This window comes from Suncus etruscus, chromosome 1 (genome assembly GCF_024139225.1).
Source record: "Suncus etruscus isolate mSunEtr1 chromosome 1, mSunEtr1.pri.cur, whole genome shotgun sequence".
Classification (NCBI taxonomy): Eukaryota; Metazoa; Chordata; class Mammalia; order Eulipotyphla; family Soricidae; genus Suncus; species Suncus etruscus.
In genome coordinates, this window is record NC_064848.1 from 3564169 (window position 1) to 3578557 (window position 14389).

Genomic DNA, 14389 nt, shown 5'->3' on the forward strand with positions numbered 1-14389 from the left:
TTTTTTTTTGTTTGTTTTGTTTTTGGGCCACCCTGGCGTTGCTCAGGGGTTATTCCTGGCTGTCTGCTCAGAAATAGCTCCTGATAGGCACCGGGGACCATATGGGACACCGGGGTTTGAAACCAACCACCTTTGGTCCTGGATCGGCTGCTTGCAAGGCAAATGCCGCTGTGCTATCTCTCTGGGCCCACCTCTCCCCATTTTTTGATGGTGGTGTTTTTTAAGATTTTGGGGGGCTTAATCTTTGTAAGTAATTTATATATCATGGATATCAACCCTTCATCTGATTTTGTTTGTTTGTTTTTGGACCATACCTGGTGGTGCTCAGGTGTTACTCCTGGCTCTGTGCTCAGAAATCACTCCTAGCAGCCTCAGGGGACCATATGGGATTCTGGGACTCAAACCAGTTTATCCTGGGTCAGCTGAGTGCAAGGCAAACGCCCTACCATTGTGCTATCTCTCCAGCCCCTTATCTAATTTTTTTTTTTTTTTGCTTTTTGGGCCACACCCGATGATGCTCAGGAATTACTCTGGCTATGCACTCAGAAATCGTTCCTGGCTTTGGGGACCATATGGGATGCCAAGGGTGTCAAATCTTAGTTTGTCCTAGGTTAGTGTGTGCAAGGCAAATGCACTACTGCTTGCGCCACCGCTCCAGCCCATTATCTGATGTTTTGAGTGCAAATATTTTCTTCCACTTAGTTAACTGTCTTTTAGTTTTAGTTCATGTTTCTTTTGTGCAGGAGCCATGCTAATCTTCTCTGTTTTGTTCCAATTTTAGTACAATTGAGTACAATTTTAGTGCTGAAGCGAGCACGTGTTTCTTTTGCCATAGAGAAAAATTAGTTTTGTTTTGTTTTGTTTTGTTTTGGGGCCACACCCAGCAGTGCTCAGGGGTTACTCCTGGCCCTGTGCTAGAAGTTGCTCCTGGCAGGCTCAGGGGACCATATGGGATGCTGGAAATCGAACAGGAGTCCATCCGGGGTTGGTCACGTGCAAGGCAAATGCCCTACTGCTGTGTTATTACTCTGACCCCTAGAGAAACTTTTTTTTTCTTCCCCCTTCCCCCTAGAGAAACTTTTTAATTTGATTTAGTTACATTTCTTTAGTTTTGATTCTGTAGCCTTTGCCATTGGCATCACATTGTTAAACATTCCTTAAAGGTCTAGTTCTTGGAGCATCTCTGACTATGTTTTCCTCAGTGTTCTTGATAGGTTCAAGTCTGATCTCAAGGTTTTTGATTCCTTTTGAATTGACTTTGGTTTAAGGTGTGAGATATGGATCCACTTTAATTTCTTACACATGTTATTCAATTGTCCTAACACCATTGAATGAAAAGGCTGAACTCAAATTATTATTATTATTATTTTTTTTTTTAAATATGGAACGCTTCACGAATTTGCGTGTCATCCTTGCGCAGGGGCCATGCTAATCTTCTCTGTATCGTTCCAATTTTAGTAGATGTGCTGCCGAAGCGAGCACTGTTTTTGTTTTTGAGCCACACCGGGCCACACTCAGGAATTACTCCTGACTCTTCACTCAGAAATTGCTCCTGGAGGCTGGGGCAGTGGCGTAAGTGGTAGGGCGTCTGCCTTGCATACACTAACCTAGGATGGACTGTGGTTCGATCCCCCCGATCCTCTAAACCAGGGCATGATTTCTGAGCATCCAGGAGTAACCCCTGACACTCACGGAGTGTGGCCCCAAAACAAACAACAACAACAACAACAAAACACACACATGTAGTATCAAATAATTAACGATACACTACACTACACTACACACACATACACACACACACACACACACTTGCTCCTGACAGGCTTGGGAGACCATTTGGGATGCCCGGATTGAACCCAGATTTGTCTCAGGTTGACCACATGCAAGGCAAATGCCCTGCCGCTGTGCTATCGCTCCGGCCCTAATAATTCTTTTTTTTTTTTTTTTTTTTTTTTTTTTTTGGTTTTTGGGTCACACCCTGTGACGCTCAGGGGTTACTCCTGGCTATGCGCTCAGAAGTTGCTCCTGGCTTCTTGGGGGACCATATGGGACGCCGGGGGATCGAACCGCGGTCCGTGCGCAGGCAAGGCAGGCACCTTAGCTCCAGCGCCACCGCCCGGCCCCCCTAATAATTCTTAATTTATGATATTAAACTTATTTTTTTAAACTATTCAGTTAATTTCTATTCATAGATTCAAATTCTTTACTAAATTATTCTATCTTTTTTAATTCATTTTAGCATTTTAAATTATTATATTTTTCATCCATTTTAACATTCACTCTTCCCTAAAATTTAACATACCAAATATAGTTATTTTCATAACTATAGTTATAGTCATACCAACAATAGACATTTTGATTTCCTAACTCAACTCTTGGCTTATTTGTTTATAACTCTGGGCTGGTAATGAAATGACTCTAGTATCAAAATCATTTCTGTGTCTGCTTCTTTTACTGTTTTATTCATGGTGACTTTAGCCTCTTTTTTCCCTTTGTATGGCCAATGGGTATTTTTTACTTTTCTTCGTTAGTTCAATTTATGGTTAGTTAATTCAATGCAGTGCAGAAGCTATTCATTGAATTATAATAGATACCAGACTATAAGATTAGAAGTTATATTGTATCAGACAGATACAATTGGTTATATTGCCTTCCTCTTTTCTGGCAATATCTATTTAAAATTCAGTCCTTATTAGGGCCAGAGCACGTAGGCTGTTTTTCTGTATGCAGCCGATCTGGGTTTGATCCCTGGCATCCTATATAGTACTTCAAGCCCATCAAGGAGTGAGCCCTGGAGGCCAGAGTGATAACACAGTAGGTACAAACATTTGCCTTGCCACACGCCAACCGGTTCAATCCCCAGCATTCCCATATGATCCTCTACCCGGGAGTGATTTCTGAAACGAAGAGCCAGGAGTAACCCGAGTGCTTGCTGGGTGTGACTAAGGAAAACAAAAAAAAAGTCCTTGAGAGCAAAGCCAGTAGTCCTGAGCATTTATGAGCGTGCCTCCAAATCAAAAAATATACATAAAAATAAACTTAGTCCTTATACCTATTGGTAAAACTACTAGTTTATGACTCTTATAGAGGAATGTAACCCTTCTGGGGTTCCCCATTAAAGCCTAGATATTTACAGAGGTCTATGCAGTCTTCATTAGGTTGGGCTTAACCTAATGAGTCTCACCCATTATTGTACAACCCCTGAAGTCTCTGCCATGTCCCCCACTCAATTTTTACGGTTACTAGTGAATCATGTATCTCGAGAGATTTTTCCTTTGTTTTGGTATTTTGGGTCTCCACTTGATGGTGTTTAAGGCTGACTCTTGGCTCTGCTCTCAGGGATCACTCCTGTCAATGCTCGAGGACCATATGTGGTGCCAGGGATAAAACTTGACCAGCCAACTGTAAGGTAAACACTTTTCCTGCTCTGATCTCTGATCTGATCATGTGAGGGAGATTTTTAATGAAGTCTTGGAAGATTCCTTCTCTTCAGGTCTTCCACTCAAGGGCCTTCATTTCTTTCCCAAACTCAGCTGTTAACCTAGATGAACTCTGCTCACTGTTTTGTCTACCCAGAAACACTTCCAGTCAGCTTGGGCTTTATGTCCCTGTGCTGGGGTGAATGTGAGGCTGATCTCATGTGCCTCCTTTTCTGAAGATAATAATCTCGCCTTGGTTGCTGTCCCAGTGCCTGTAATTATTGTTTCTCAAACAACTTGTCTTGCTTTTATTGTTGATTACAGCAATGAGGTTAGTACAATGTCAAGTACCCAATTATAACTAGAGCTGGGAGTCAAGTGACTTTTTTTTAAAGGAATGATTTTAAGGAAGTATATTTTTTTGTCATTACGAGCCATAGTGCAAGGCTTAATGTAAAGAGCCTCTACCATATGCTGCTATTCAATTATAAGTTCCAAAGTGAAAGTTCTCTGTAGTATCTCATTTTTTTGTTTTTGTTTTTGTTTTGGGGTCACACCTGACAGCGCTCAGGGGTTACTCCTGGCTCTACGCTCAGAAATTTGCTTCTGGCAAGGCTCGGGGGACCATATGGGATGCTGGGATTTGAAACACCGTCCTTCTGCATGCAAGGCAAACTCCCTACCTTCATGCTACCTCTCCAGCTCTATAGTATTTTTTTATTTCCAGCTTGTCCCATTAAAGTTAATGGCTTAATAAAACATTCATCCTAATCTTTGAATAAATTAATATTCATATAATTAGAGTAAAACTGAAAACATTTACTTCTTGACTTTATAGATTATTGATTTGAGAGATCATTACCAAAAATGTAAAAAATCTCAGGTCAAAACACCTAACAAATTCTCAGACTTCCTATAATGAGAATGAAATCAGTAACTTTGTCATTACGGCATTCATCTTTATTAAAACATTTTCAGTTTTAAGATTTATTTAAACAGTAAATTTTTGGTTATACAACATGATGTTCTGATATACAGTTATAGAAGTAGGTGGATAAAGTGAAATGGTTACTTCAATAAGTGTTGTTAATATTGATCACCCGGGGCTGGAGAGATAGCACAGCGGTAAAGGCTTAGACAAAGAAGGAAGGTGTGGTTCGAATTCCCCGGCACTTCATTATGGTCCCTTTGCACCTGCCAGGAGCGATATCTGAGCACACGATAGTCCAGAGCGTAAACCCCTGAGCGCTGCCGGGGTGTGACCCAAAAACCAAAATATATATATATCATTGGGTGCAATGACTACAACTTTTTTTCAATTTTGGGGTGTGGGTGACACAACCTGCTCTTCTCAGGGCTTACTATGGCTCTGTGCTGAAGGATCACTTCTGGCAATGACCATAAGCTGGCGATAGGGATCGAACAGGGGTCCCATTGCATGCAAGGCAAGCACCTTAACTCCTTTGCTATCTCTCCGGCCCCTATGATTTACTTCTTTGTGAAGAGTACTTTTAAGAGGAGGTGCATGGGGAGGAAAGGCGGGGCAGACATCTGGCCTCCGGTTCCCTCTTTGATTCTGGAGACCAGCTCTTGCCAGGTATAGGGTTTGGGGAGGCCCCCATTACCGGAGCCCTTCTCCCTGGCCTGGGGTGGAGGGAGTGCTGGGAAGGGCTTGGCAGGTGCCCTAGCTATCCTTGTCTTTTCCCCCTGACTCCAGGTCTTCCCTGGGTGCCGGATCAGATGGCATAGAAGTGGGTTCAGGTGGACTCTTAGTGGTCCTCAGGCTTCCCCCCTCTCCTCTCCCCCTCCGTACTCCAGGGGGAAGGTATGCATGGGAGGAGGGAGGGCAGACATTCTGGCCTCCGGTTTCCTCTTTGATTCTGGAGCCAGCTCTTTGCCAGGTATAGGGTTTTGGGGAGGCCCCATACCGGAGCCCTTCCTCCCTGGCCTGGGGAGTGCTGGGAGGCTTGGCAGGCCCCCAGCCATCCTTTTCTTTTTTCCCCTGACTCCAGCCTTCCCTGGGTGTCAGCTCAGATGGCCAGAAGGTGGGTTCAGGTGGACTCTTAGTGGTCCTCAGGCTTCCCCCCTACCTCTCCCTACACTAATGGAAATGCGCTTTGGGAGGGAGGCAGGGGCCGTTTTAGTACTGGTTTATGTTGGGACAGTCACTGAAATTTTTTTTCTCCTTGTTTTTTCTATTGATAGCTAATTGTATGCATATATTTTATATATATACATAACATTCCATCTTGTATTGTGACCCTTGATACCGCCCTACTAAATCTCATTTCTAATATTTTACTGCCCTCAGTCCCAAACCCTTATTTCCCCCCATCTTCCCATGTAGGTGCAGCTCATGACATGAAGCTCACCACATAGAGTGATAAGTCTGTCAGTTAGAGAAATAACTACACTGAAAACGAATCACAACAATGTGAATGAATGAGGGAAAAAGAAAGCCTGTCTCAAGTACAGGTGTGGGTGGGGTGGGGAGTAGAAAGATCTGGGAAATTGGGTGGTGGGCAATCCTGCACTGGTGAAGGGGGGTGTTCTTTACAACTATAATTATCTATTTGTAATTATGGTGTTTAAATAAAGATAATTATTAAAAAAAGCGTTGTTCTCGGGCCCCGGAGAGATAGCACAGCGGTGTTTGCCTGCAAGCAGTCCGATCCAGGACCTAAGGTGGTTGGTTCGAATCCCGGTGTCCCATATGGTACCCCGTGCCTGCCAGGAGCTATTTCTGAGTAGACAGCCAGGAGTAATACCCGCGGAGCACCGCTGGGGTGTGGCCCAAAAAACGAAAAAAAAAAAAAAAGAGTTATTCTCTTGGGACCCCCGAAGGTGACAGTCACAGCAGTAGGGCATTTGCCTTGCACGTGGCTGATCCAGGACGGGCCCGGGTTCGATTCCCAGTGTCCCCACAAGCCAGGAGCGATTTCTGAGTGCATAGCCTAGGAGTAACTCGCTGAGCGTCACTGGGTGTGGCCGCCCCCAAACAAACAAAAAAACAAAAAACAAGAGTCATTCTCTTGTGGGGGGAGGGAGAGAGAGATATAAAGAGAGAGAGAGATGAGAGTGAGAGAGAGAGAGAGAGTGAGAGATGCGAGAGAGACGAATGAAGAGAGAGAAAGAGCGAGCACAGCAGTAGGGGAGTTTGCCTTGCACTTGACCGAACAGAAGGTGGTTCGAATACCGGCATCCTATATGGCTCCCCGTGCCTGCCTGCAGGTAATCGATTTCAGAGCACACTGAGCCAGGAGTAACCCCTGGGTGCTGCTGGGTGTGAACCCCAAAAGCAAGCAAGCAAGCAATACAAACAAACATACCAAACACTTATTCTCTTAAAAAAAAAGTTATCCTCTTAGTTCTTCCAAATACAAACATTTTATATTATTTCTATTTTAGTTTAGTTTTTGGGCCACACCTGTTTGACCGCTCAGGGGTTACTCCTGGCTATGAGCTCAGAAATCGCCCTGGCTTGGGGGAACCATATGGGAAGCCTGGGGCGATCGAACCGCTGTCCTGTCCTACGCTAGTGCTTGCAAGGGCAGACACCTTACCTCTAGCGCCACCTCCCTGGCCCCCAAATACAACATTTTAACATCTAGTCACTGTTGCTCATTATATCTGCTAACTTAGAGTTGAAAGTTTGTATTTGGGGGGGCTGGATTAGTGATAACACAATGGTGAGGCATTTGCCTGGCATGTGACCAAACCAGGACAGCCTTCGGTTTGATCTCAGTCATCCCATATTGGTCCCCCGAGCTTGTCGGGAGCAATTTTTTTAACACAGAGCCAGGAGTAACCCCTGAGCGCTGCCATGTTTGCCCCCCAACAAACGGAAGTTTGTATTTGGAATATGGGTGTGAGAGGACTGGATCCCACCAGGTAGCTTTTAGGAGCTACTCCCAGCAAATGGCTAGGGGACACATTTGGTGCCAAGATCAAAGCCCTTTGAGCTTCTGTTCTGCCCATTCTTTCTTTTGTTTGTTTGTTTTGGGGGCACACCCAGGGGGCACTCAGGCTTTTCCTGGCTCTTTGCCCAGAAATCGCTCCTGGCAGATTGGGAGACCATATGGGGATGCCAGGGATCAAACCCAGGTCCATCCCAGGTCCATCATGGGGTCAGGCACATGCAAGGTAGATGTACCTACTGCTGCACTATGGCTCTTGGGTCCCCAATTTTGACATTCTTTTCTTTCTTCCTTTTTTTTTTGGGGGGGGGGGTCACACCCGGCAGTGGTCATGGGTTTACTCTTGGCTCTTTGCCCAGAAATCGGCCCCTGGCAGGCACTGGGCGACCATATGTGATGTTGGGATTCGAACCACTGTCCTTCTGCCTTACCTCCATGCTATCTGTCCGGCTCCTTCTTTTGGGTCACACTCGTTTGATGCTCAGGGGTTACTCCCCTGGATATGCGCTCAGAAATTGCTCCTGGCTTGGGGGGACCATATGAGGATGCCAGGGGATCGAACTGCGGTCAGGCCTTCACTAGCACTTGCAAGGCAAAAAAACCTTATCTCTGAGGCGCCACCTTCCCCGCCCCTTTATTCTTTTCTTTCTTTTCTTCCTTCTTTTCTTTTCTTTTCTTTTCTTTTCTTTTCCTTTTCTTTTCTTTTCTTTTCTTTTCTTTTCTTTTCTTTTCTTTTCCTTTCTTCCCTCCTTCCTTCCTTCCTTCCTTCCTTCCCCTCCCCTCCCTCTCTTCTTTTCTTCCTCTCTCCCTCCCCCCTCCCTCCCTCCTCTCCTTCCTCTCCTTCTTCCCCCTTCCTTCCTTCCCTTCCTTCCTTCTTCCTTCTCCTTCCTTACTTCCTTCCTTCCTTCCTTCCTTTCCTCCTTCGACTCTGCTTCTTTTTCTGTTTTGTTTTTTTTTTTTTGTTTGTTTTTGGACCACACCTGGTGATGCTCAGGGATTATACTCCTGGCTCTGCACTCAGAAATCACTCCTGGTTTTGGGGGAAATATGGGATGCTGGGATCAAACCGAGGTCCTGGCAAATGCCCAGCGTGTGCCTATCACTCGGCCCCAGGTTGGGTGTTTTTCCATACATACCCCATGTATATTTAAGTATTTTAATGCAATTATTTTATTTATTTTGTTTTTGGGTCCACACCCAGTGGTGGGTGGTGGTGGGTGGTGGTAGTAGTAGTAGTTGTAGTAGTAGTAGTAAGTAGTAGTAGTAGTTAGTAGTAGTAATAAAGTAAACCAGGGTTACTTCTCACTCTTAGAGATCACTCCCTGGTAGGGATTGGAGGAACATAGACGGTGTTGTGGAATAAAACCCCAGGTACTTCACATGCAAGGCAAGAAACCTTACCTATTGTGTAATGCTTGGGTTTCCTAAAAGCATCTTTTTGTATACCCTGACGTTCCTCTTCTTTCTTTATTTCCCTTCTCTTTCTTTCTTTCTTTCTTTCTTTCTTTCTTTCTTTTCTTTCCGTTCTTTCTTTCTTTCTTTCTTTCTTTCTTTCTTTCTTTCTTTCTTTCCTTTCCTATCCTTTCTTTCTTTCTTTCTTTCTTTCTTTTCCTTTCTTTCTTTCTTTCTTTCTTTCTTTCTTTCTTTCTTTCTTTCTTTCTTTCTTTCCTTCTTCTCCTCTCTCTCTCTCTCTCTTCTCTCTCCTCCCTCCCTCCCTCCCTCCCTCCCTCCCTCCCTCCCTCCCTCCCTCCCTCCCTCCCCTTCTTTCTTTCTTTCTTTCTTTCTTTCTTTCCTTTCTTTCTTTCTTTCTTTCTTCTTTCTTTTCTTTCCTTTCTTTCTTTCTTACTTTCTTTCTTTCTTTCCTTTCTTTCTTTTTAACCTTATTCTCAATAATTCAGTTCTATCAATCTCCACTGATTTGCCTATTTAATAATGTTGTTCCTGTTAGTTTCTTCTTTTTTCTTGTTTTTGGGTCACACCAGTGGCACCCAGGTTTTACTACTGGCTCTGAGATCTGAAATTGCTCCTGACAGGCTCAGGGGGACCCATATGGATTCTGGGGAATAGAATCCGGGTTCCTTCTGGATCTGCTGTGTGCAAGGCAAACACCCTACTGCTGTGCTATTGCTTTTGCCCCTTTATCATCGAATCTTTCTCACTTGCCCTGGTCATCAATTTTTAAATTCTACTTTTTAGGTGGAAATACCCACTACTAGTCTTTTTCCTTCCTACTTATTTCATTTTGCCTAGCTTTCCATTTTATCGTGAATGGCAAAAATTCAACATTTTATGACTTGAGTAGTATTCCAATAGCCTCAGTCTTTTTTTTTTTTTTCCTCTCATCTTTTAAAAATTAATGATTTTTTTTTTTTTGGTTATTTGGGCCATACCCATGGACACTCAGGGGTTACTCCTGGCTCTGCGCTCATAAGTCGCTCCTGGCTTGGGGACCATATGGGACGCTGGGGATCGGAACCGCAGTTTGTGTCCTATGCTAGTGCTGGCAAGGCACAAAGGCACCTTACCTTCTACGCGCCACCACGCCAACCCCCAAAATAATGATTTTAAAAATAGAATTTTGTGTGATAGTTACAAAGCTTGTTCATGATTGATGGGGGCTGGAGCGATAGCACAGTGGCTAAAGCTGTGGTGTGCCTTGCATGGCGGTTGACCCGGTTCGATCCCTGGCATCACCATACAGTCCTCTGGGTCTTCCAAGAGCATTATTCTGAGTGCAGAGCCTGGAGTAACCCAAATGTCATTGGATGTGGCCCCAAAAGGACAAAAACAAAAAAGCAAAACCTAAACCAAATAAAAAAAACAAGTGTTGTTCATGATTGAGTTTCAGTCATTTTCTACCACCATTGTCCCATTTCCCTCTAGGGCTCACTCACTCCTACCCACCCGCCTGCCCTCTGTGGCTTCATTCATTCTTTTTTCCTTTTACGCATTGTGTGGTTGCAATATTGTTATCGAAGGGGAATCACCTATAGCCATTTCATCTCCTTTCAGCACCCAGTTCAATGCCCAGAGTGATCATTTCCAGTTATCAGTGTCATAGTGGCCCCTTCTCTGCCCTAACTGTAATTCACCTTGCCTTTGTGGCATGCTTCCTTCTATGGGACTAGTCCCCCTGGTAGTTGGCTATATTGTTTTTGGGATATTACCATTCTTCTCTCTCTCTCTCTCTGTATATATATATATATATATATTATATATATATATATACTTATTCCACAAATAAAATGATCATTCTATCCTCTCCCTCTGACCTCATTTTGGGCGGGGGCGTCTCATTCGGCGATGCTCAGGGGTTACTCCTGGCTCTGTGCTCAGAAATCGCTCCTGGCAGGTGGAGCACGGAGGGACCATGTGGGATGCTGGGATCTGAAACCACCATCATTCCTGAATTGGGTGCATGCAAGGCAAATGCCCTACAGCTGTCTGCTATCTCTCCAGCCCCTCCTCTGACTCATTTAACTCAGTATAATACTACCCCTCTCCATATCTATCTAGTCCATATCTTCTTAATTCCATCATCTTCCAATGGAAACCTTAATTGTGTCTAATATTTCAGTAAATGTAAATCACACTGCAATAAATAAAGGAGTAAAGATGACATTCTGTGTTCTAGTTTTCATGTTCATCAGGGTTCACTCTTTGGCTCTGAGCTCAGGAACCACTCCTGGGAAGGGTCTGAGGAACCATGTGGTGTGCTGTGATTGAATCTAGGAGGACTACTTGCAAAAGCAAATGCTCCTAATCACTGTACAATCACTTCAGTCCCAATTTCACTTATTGCCAGGAGGTTTTTTTTTTTAATATCTTTATTTAAAACACCTTGATTACAAACGTAATTGTAGTTGGGGCTTCAGTCATGTAAAGAACACCCCCGCTTCCCAGCACAAACCTTCCTCATCACCATTGTCCTGAATCTCCCTCTCCCACCACCAGACCCTCCACCCTGTACTTGAGGACAGGGTTTTCCTACTTCCCTCATTCATTTCACTTTATGATAGTTCTCAATGTAGTTATTTCTCTAACTGCACTCATCACTCTTGTGGTGAGCTTCATGTCATGAGTCTGGACCTTCCTGCCCTCCTCTTTGGTCTCTGAGAATTATTGCAAAAAATTTTTTTGTTTGTTTTTGGGCCACATACCGGCGGTTGCTCAGGGGTAGCTCTTGCAGGCACGGGGGACGATATGGGACGCCGGATTCAAAACAACCACCTTAGGTCCTGGATTGGCTGTTTGCGAGGCAAACACTGCTGAGCTATCTCTCTGGCCCCCAAAAAATGTCTTTTATTTATTTTTTCTTAAAACCCATAGATGAGTGAGACTATTCTGCATATCTCTCTCTCTCTCTCTCTCTCTCTCTCTCTCCTTCCTCTCTCTCTCTCTCTCTCCCCTCCCTTATTTCACTCATATTGCTGGGAGGTTATACAAAAATATACCATGTATTCCTCTTAGTCCTGGATTCTGAAAGTGTGAGATAAAATGTCAGCAAAATAGGTGAAGGTTGTATAATCTACCAAAGGATCTCTCTCTCCTTTTCCCCTTTTGGCTTCCCTCTCTATTTTTCTAATTAAACCTACTTCACTAAAACAACGAATTTTCCCAGAATTCCTTTAAGTTGGTAACCTATTTTAAAGTTATAGCATATGCTAAGACCTGCATTACAAATTATATAATCTGGGAGGATAATTTTTACTAATGCATACTTAAAATTATCAATACTAATTTGCAAAGGGGTAAATATATGAAAAATTTTGGTCTATTCTTTACCATTAGTAAATCTTAATAGGTTTGAATTACCCTTTTGTTCATAGAGAAACCTCAGATGGGTTAAAATAAATTGACTGACTCTAAGTTAATTGAACTTTGTCTTTCTTATATTACCTTTAGTCCCAGTTCATTATTTGCTTCCAGACAGCTATTTCTCTTAGTTGTCACATTTTAGATATTAAAAATAAGAACTTAAATTAAAAATAAAGTACTTGGATTCTTCCTGTCGTGAGTAGTGGGCAAACTTTTTGTTTGTTAGCTTTAATTTGCCTCCAGTATGTTATGTAAGAAATGAATTCATAGACTTTCTAGTAATTTGCAAACAAGGGTAGAAGTGGCACTTTTTTCTTTTCAAAATAAATCATTATTGGGGTCGAAGAGATGATTCAAAGGGCTGGAGCACATGGTGCATATGTGGGAGGTTCCTGACTTAGATCCTTGGTACTGTACCCAAGAATAGCAGAAGGGTGGGTAGCCCTTGGAGCCAGTGTGACCCCAAACAAATCATGGTAGATTGGGAATGGTCCTACATGCACAGGGACCTAGAACCAATCCCTGGGCACCTTATTCCCCCCCAAACCCGACACACTCCCATATACAGTAACTCCTTCTAAAAGACATTTTCCTTAAAAAAAATGCAACAGAACAAATTTTCTACCTATTTTTTTTGGGGGGGGGGGGAAGGGTGGGCATACTTGGTGGTGCTCAGGGACTACTCCTGGCTTATGCTCAGGAATCACTCAGGGGGTTCGGGGGATCATATACATGGGGTGGTTGGGAATGCTCTACCTGCTGTGCTATCGCTCCGGCCCCATTAACGACTTTCTTCTAATAGTGCTTTTTCTCTAACTTGTGTTTGATTTTTTTTTTGGAAGGGGTGGTTGGGGACATGCTTGGTGGTGTCTGAGGATCATGTGTAGTGCTAAGGGAGCTGCATGCAAGGCAAGAGCCTTAATCTCTGTCCTATCTATGAGCCTTACAATATTATAGATATTAAAATCCAGTACTTTATTGAGCAAAAGACAAGAATAGTTAACTTTTTAGATCCTGGGTTTTTAGTATATTCCCCTCTTGCTATTCAAATCAAAATGCATTGTCTTCACATTTGTTACCATGGATTTCAAAGAATCATCTACATTTCTAAAAGCTATTTATATAGGAAGACAAAAGAGAATATAATTAAGCTGGAGTATTTCCATAAGATTGTCTTTTGGTGTCCAGGCAGCAGAGCCATTGATGTAGGTGAAAAAGTACTATGGCCAGATTCCAGTATATGTATTCCAAAGCTGGAGAACAAAAAAAAATTGAACTGTGCATTCATTAAGTTGCCCTCATAAAAATGATTGGTAAACGAGAGGGTCTCCAGCTTTAGAGACCAAAAAGGGCAACGGACTAAAATGGAAGCAGACACACAAATGTGGCCTGATTTCTAAAATAATACTCTCCCGAATCATGTCCAAAAGCTGAAGAAACCTAATGCTCTTGCCTTTTTAGAGACATAGGCAGTTCAGTTTGAAATGGTTCTTGGTGGATATTCTGGAAAGGAGGAAGATCTTTCTCCCTAGATGTTTACATCTTTTTAACCTACACATATATAAACATTGGTAGGGGTATGTATGGTATATATATACACCTATTTACATAACTTCTTTGTATGACTAGTCAATAGGAGCTCTTTTTAGTCTAATCGCTATCAAAATTTGTTTTGACCAAGGGCTCTTTGATATGGGGGCTTCTTTTCCTTTATTTTTTTTTTGGGGGGGGGCACACCCGGTGGTGCTCAGCGGGTGGACTCCAGGCTCTGCATTCAGGCAGCACTCCTGGCAGGCTCTGGGGACCATATGAGATGCCTGGGAATGGAACCCAGGTTGGGGCCACCGTGTAAAGCAAATGCTCTACCTGGCCCATGGGTGCTTTTCTTATCATTTGCTCGGATATGTAGAACCATTTAGTGCATCTACTTTTCATACAGTGACATGTAATTTGATAAATAACATAAATACGAAATAACTAATTTTTTAAAATGTACCGCATCGGGCAAATAGCTCAGTTAAGATGTGCTATTAACCTTTTTTTGATGCAAGAACACCCAGCTGTGCTTAAGGGACTAGCCCTTTAAGTGGTCTTGTGGCGCCCAGGGGGTCAAGGGGTGAATCTGGGGCCTTGCACATGTAAAGCCACACCGCTCAGTCCATTTAGCTATCGGTTTTTGGACCACACCCAGGTGACACTTAGGGGGTTACTGCTCACACCTGCACTTTGGAATCA

General features: G+C 43.3%; 1 non-coding gene and 1 pseudogene across 1 annotated transcript; both read right to left on the bottom strand.

Annotated features, from left to right (window-relative positions):
- Window positions 1-700: 700 nt before the first annotated feature.
- LOC126029822 (uncharacterized) lies at window positions 701-796 on the bottom strand (annotated as a pseudogene).
- Window positions 797-1375: 579 nt separating this feature from the next.
- On the bottom strand, window positions 1376-1482 carry LOC125996436 (U6 spliceosomal RNA). The gene has a single exon (XR_007491268.1). It is a non-coding gene; the product is annotated as a U6 spliceosomal RNA (small nuclear RNA).
- Window positions 1483-14389: the final 12907 nt, after the last annotated feature.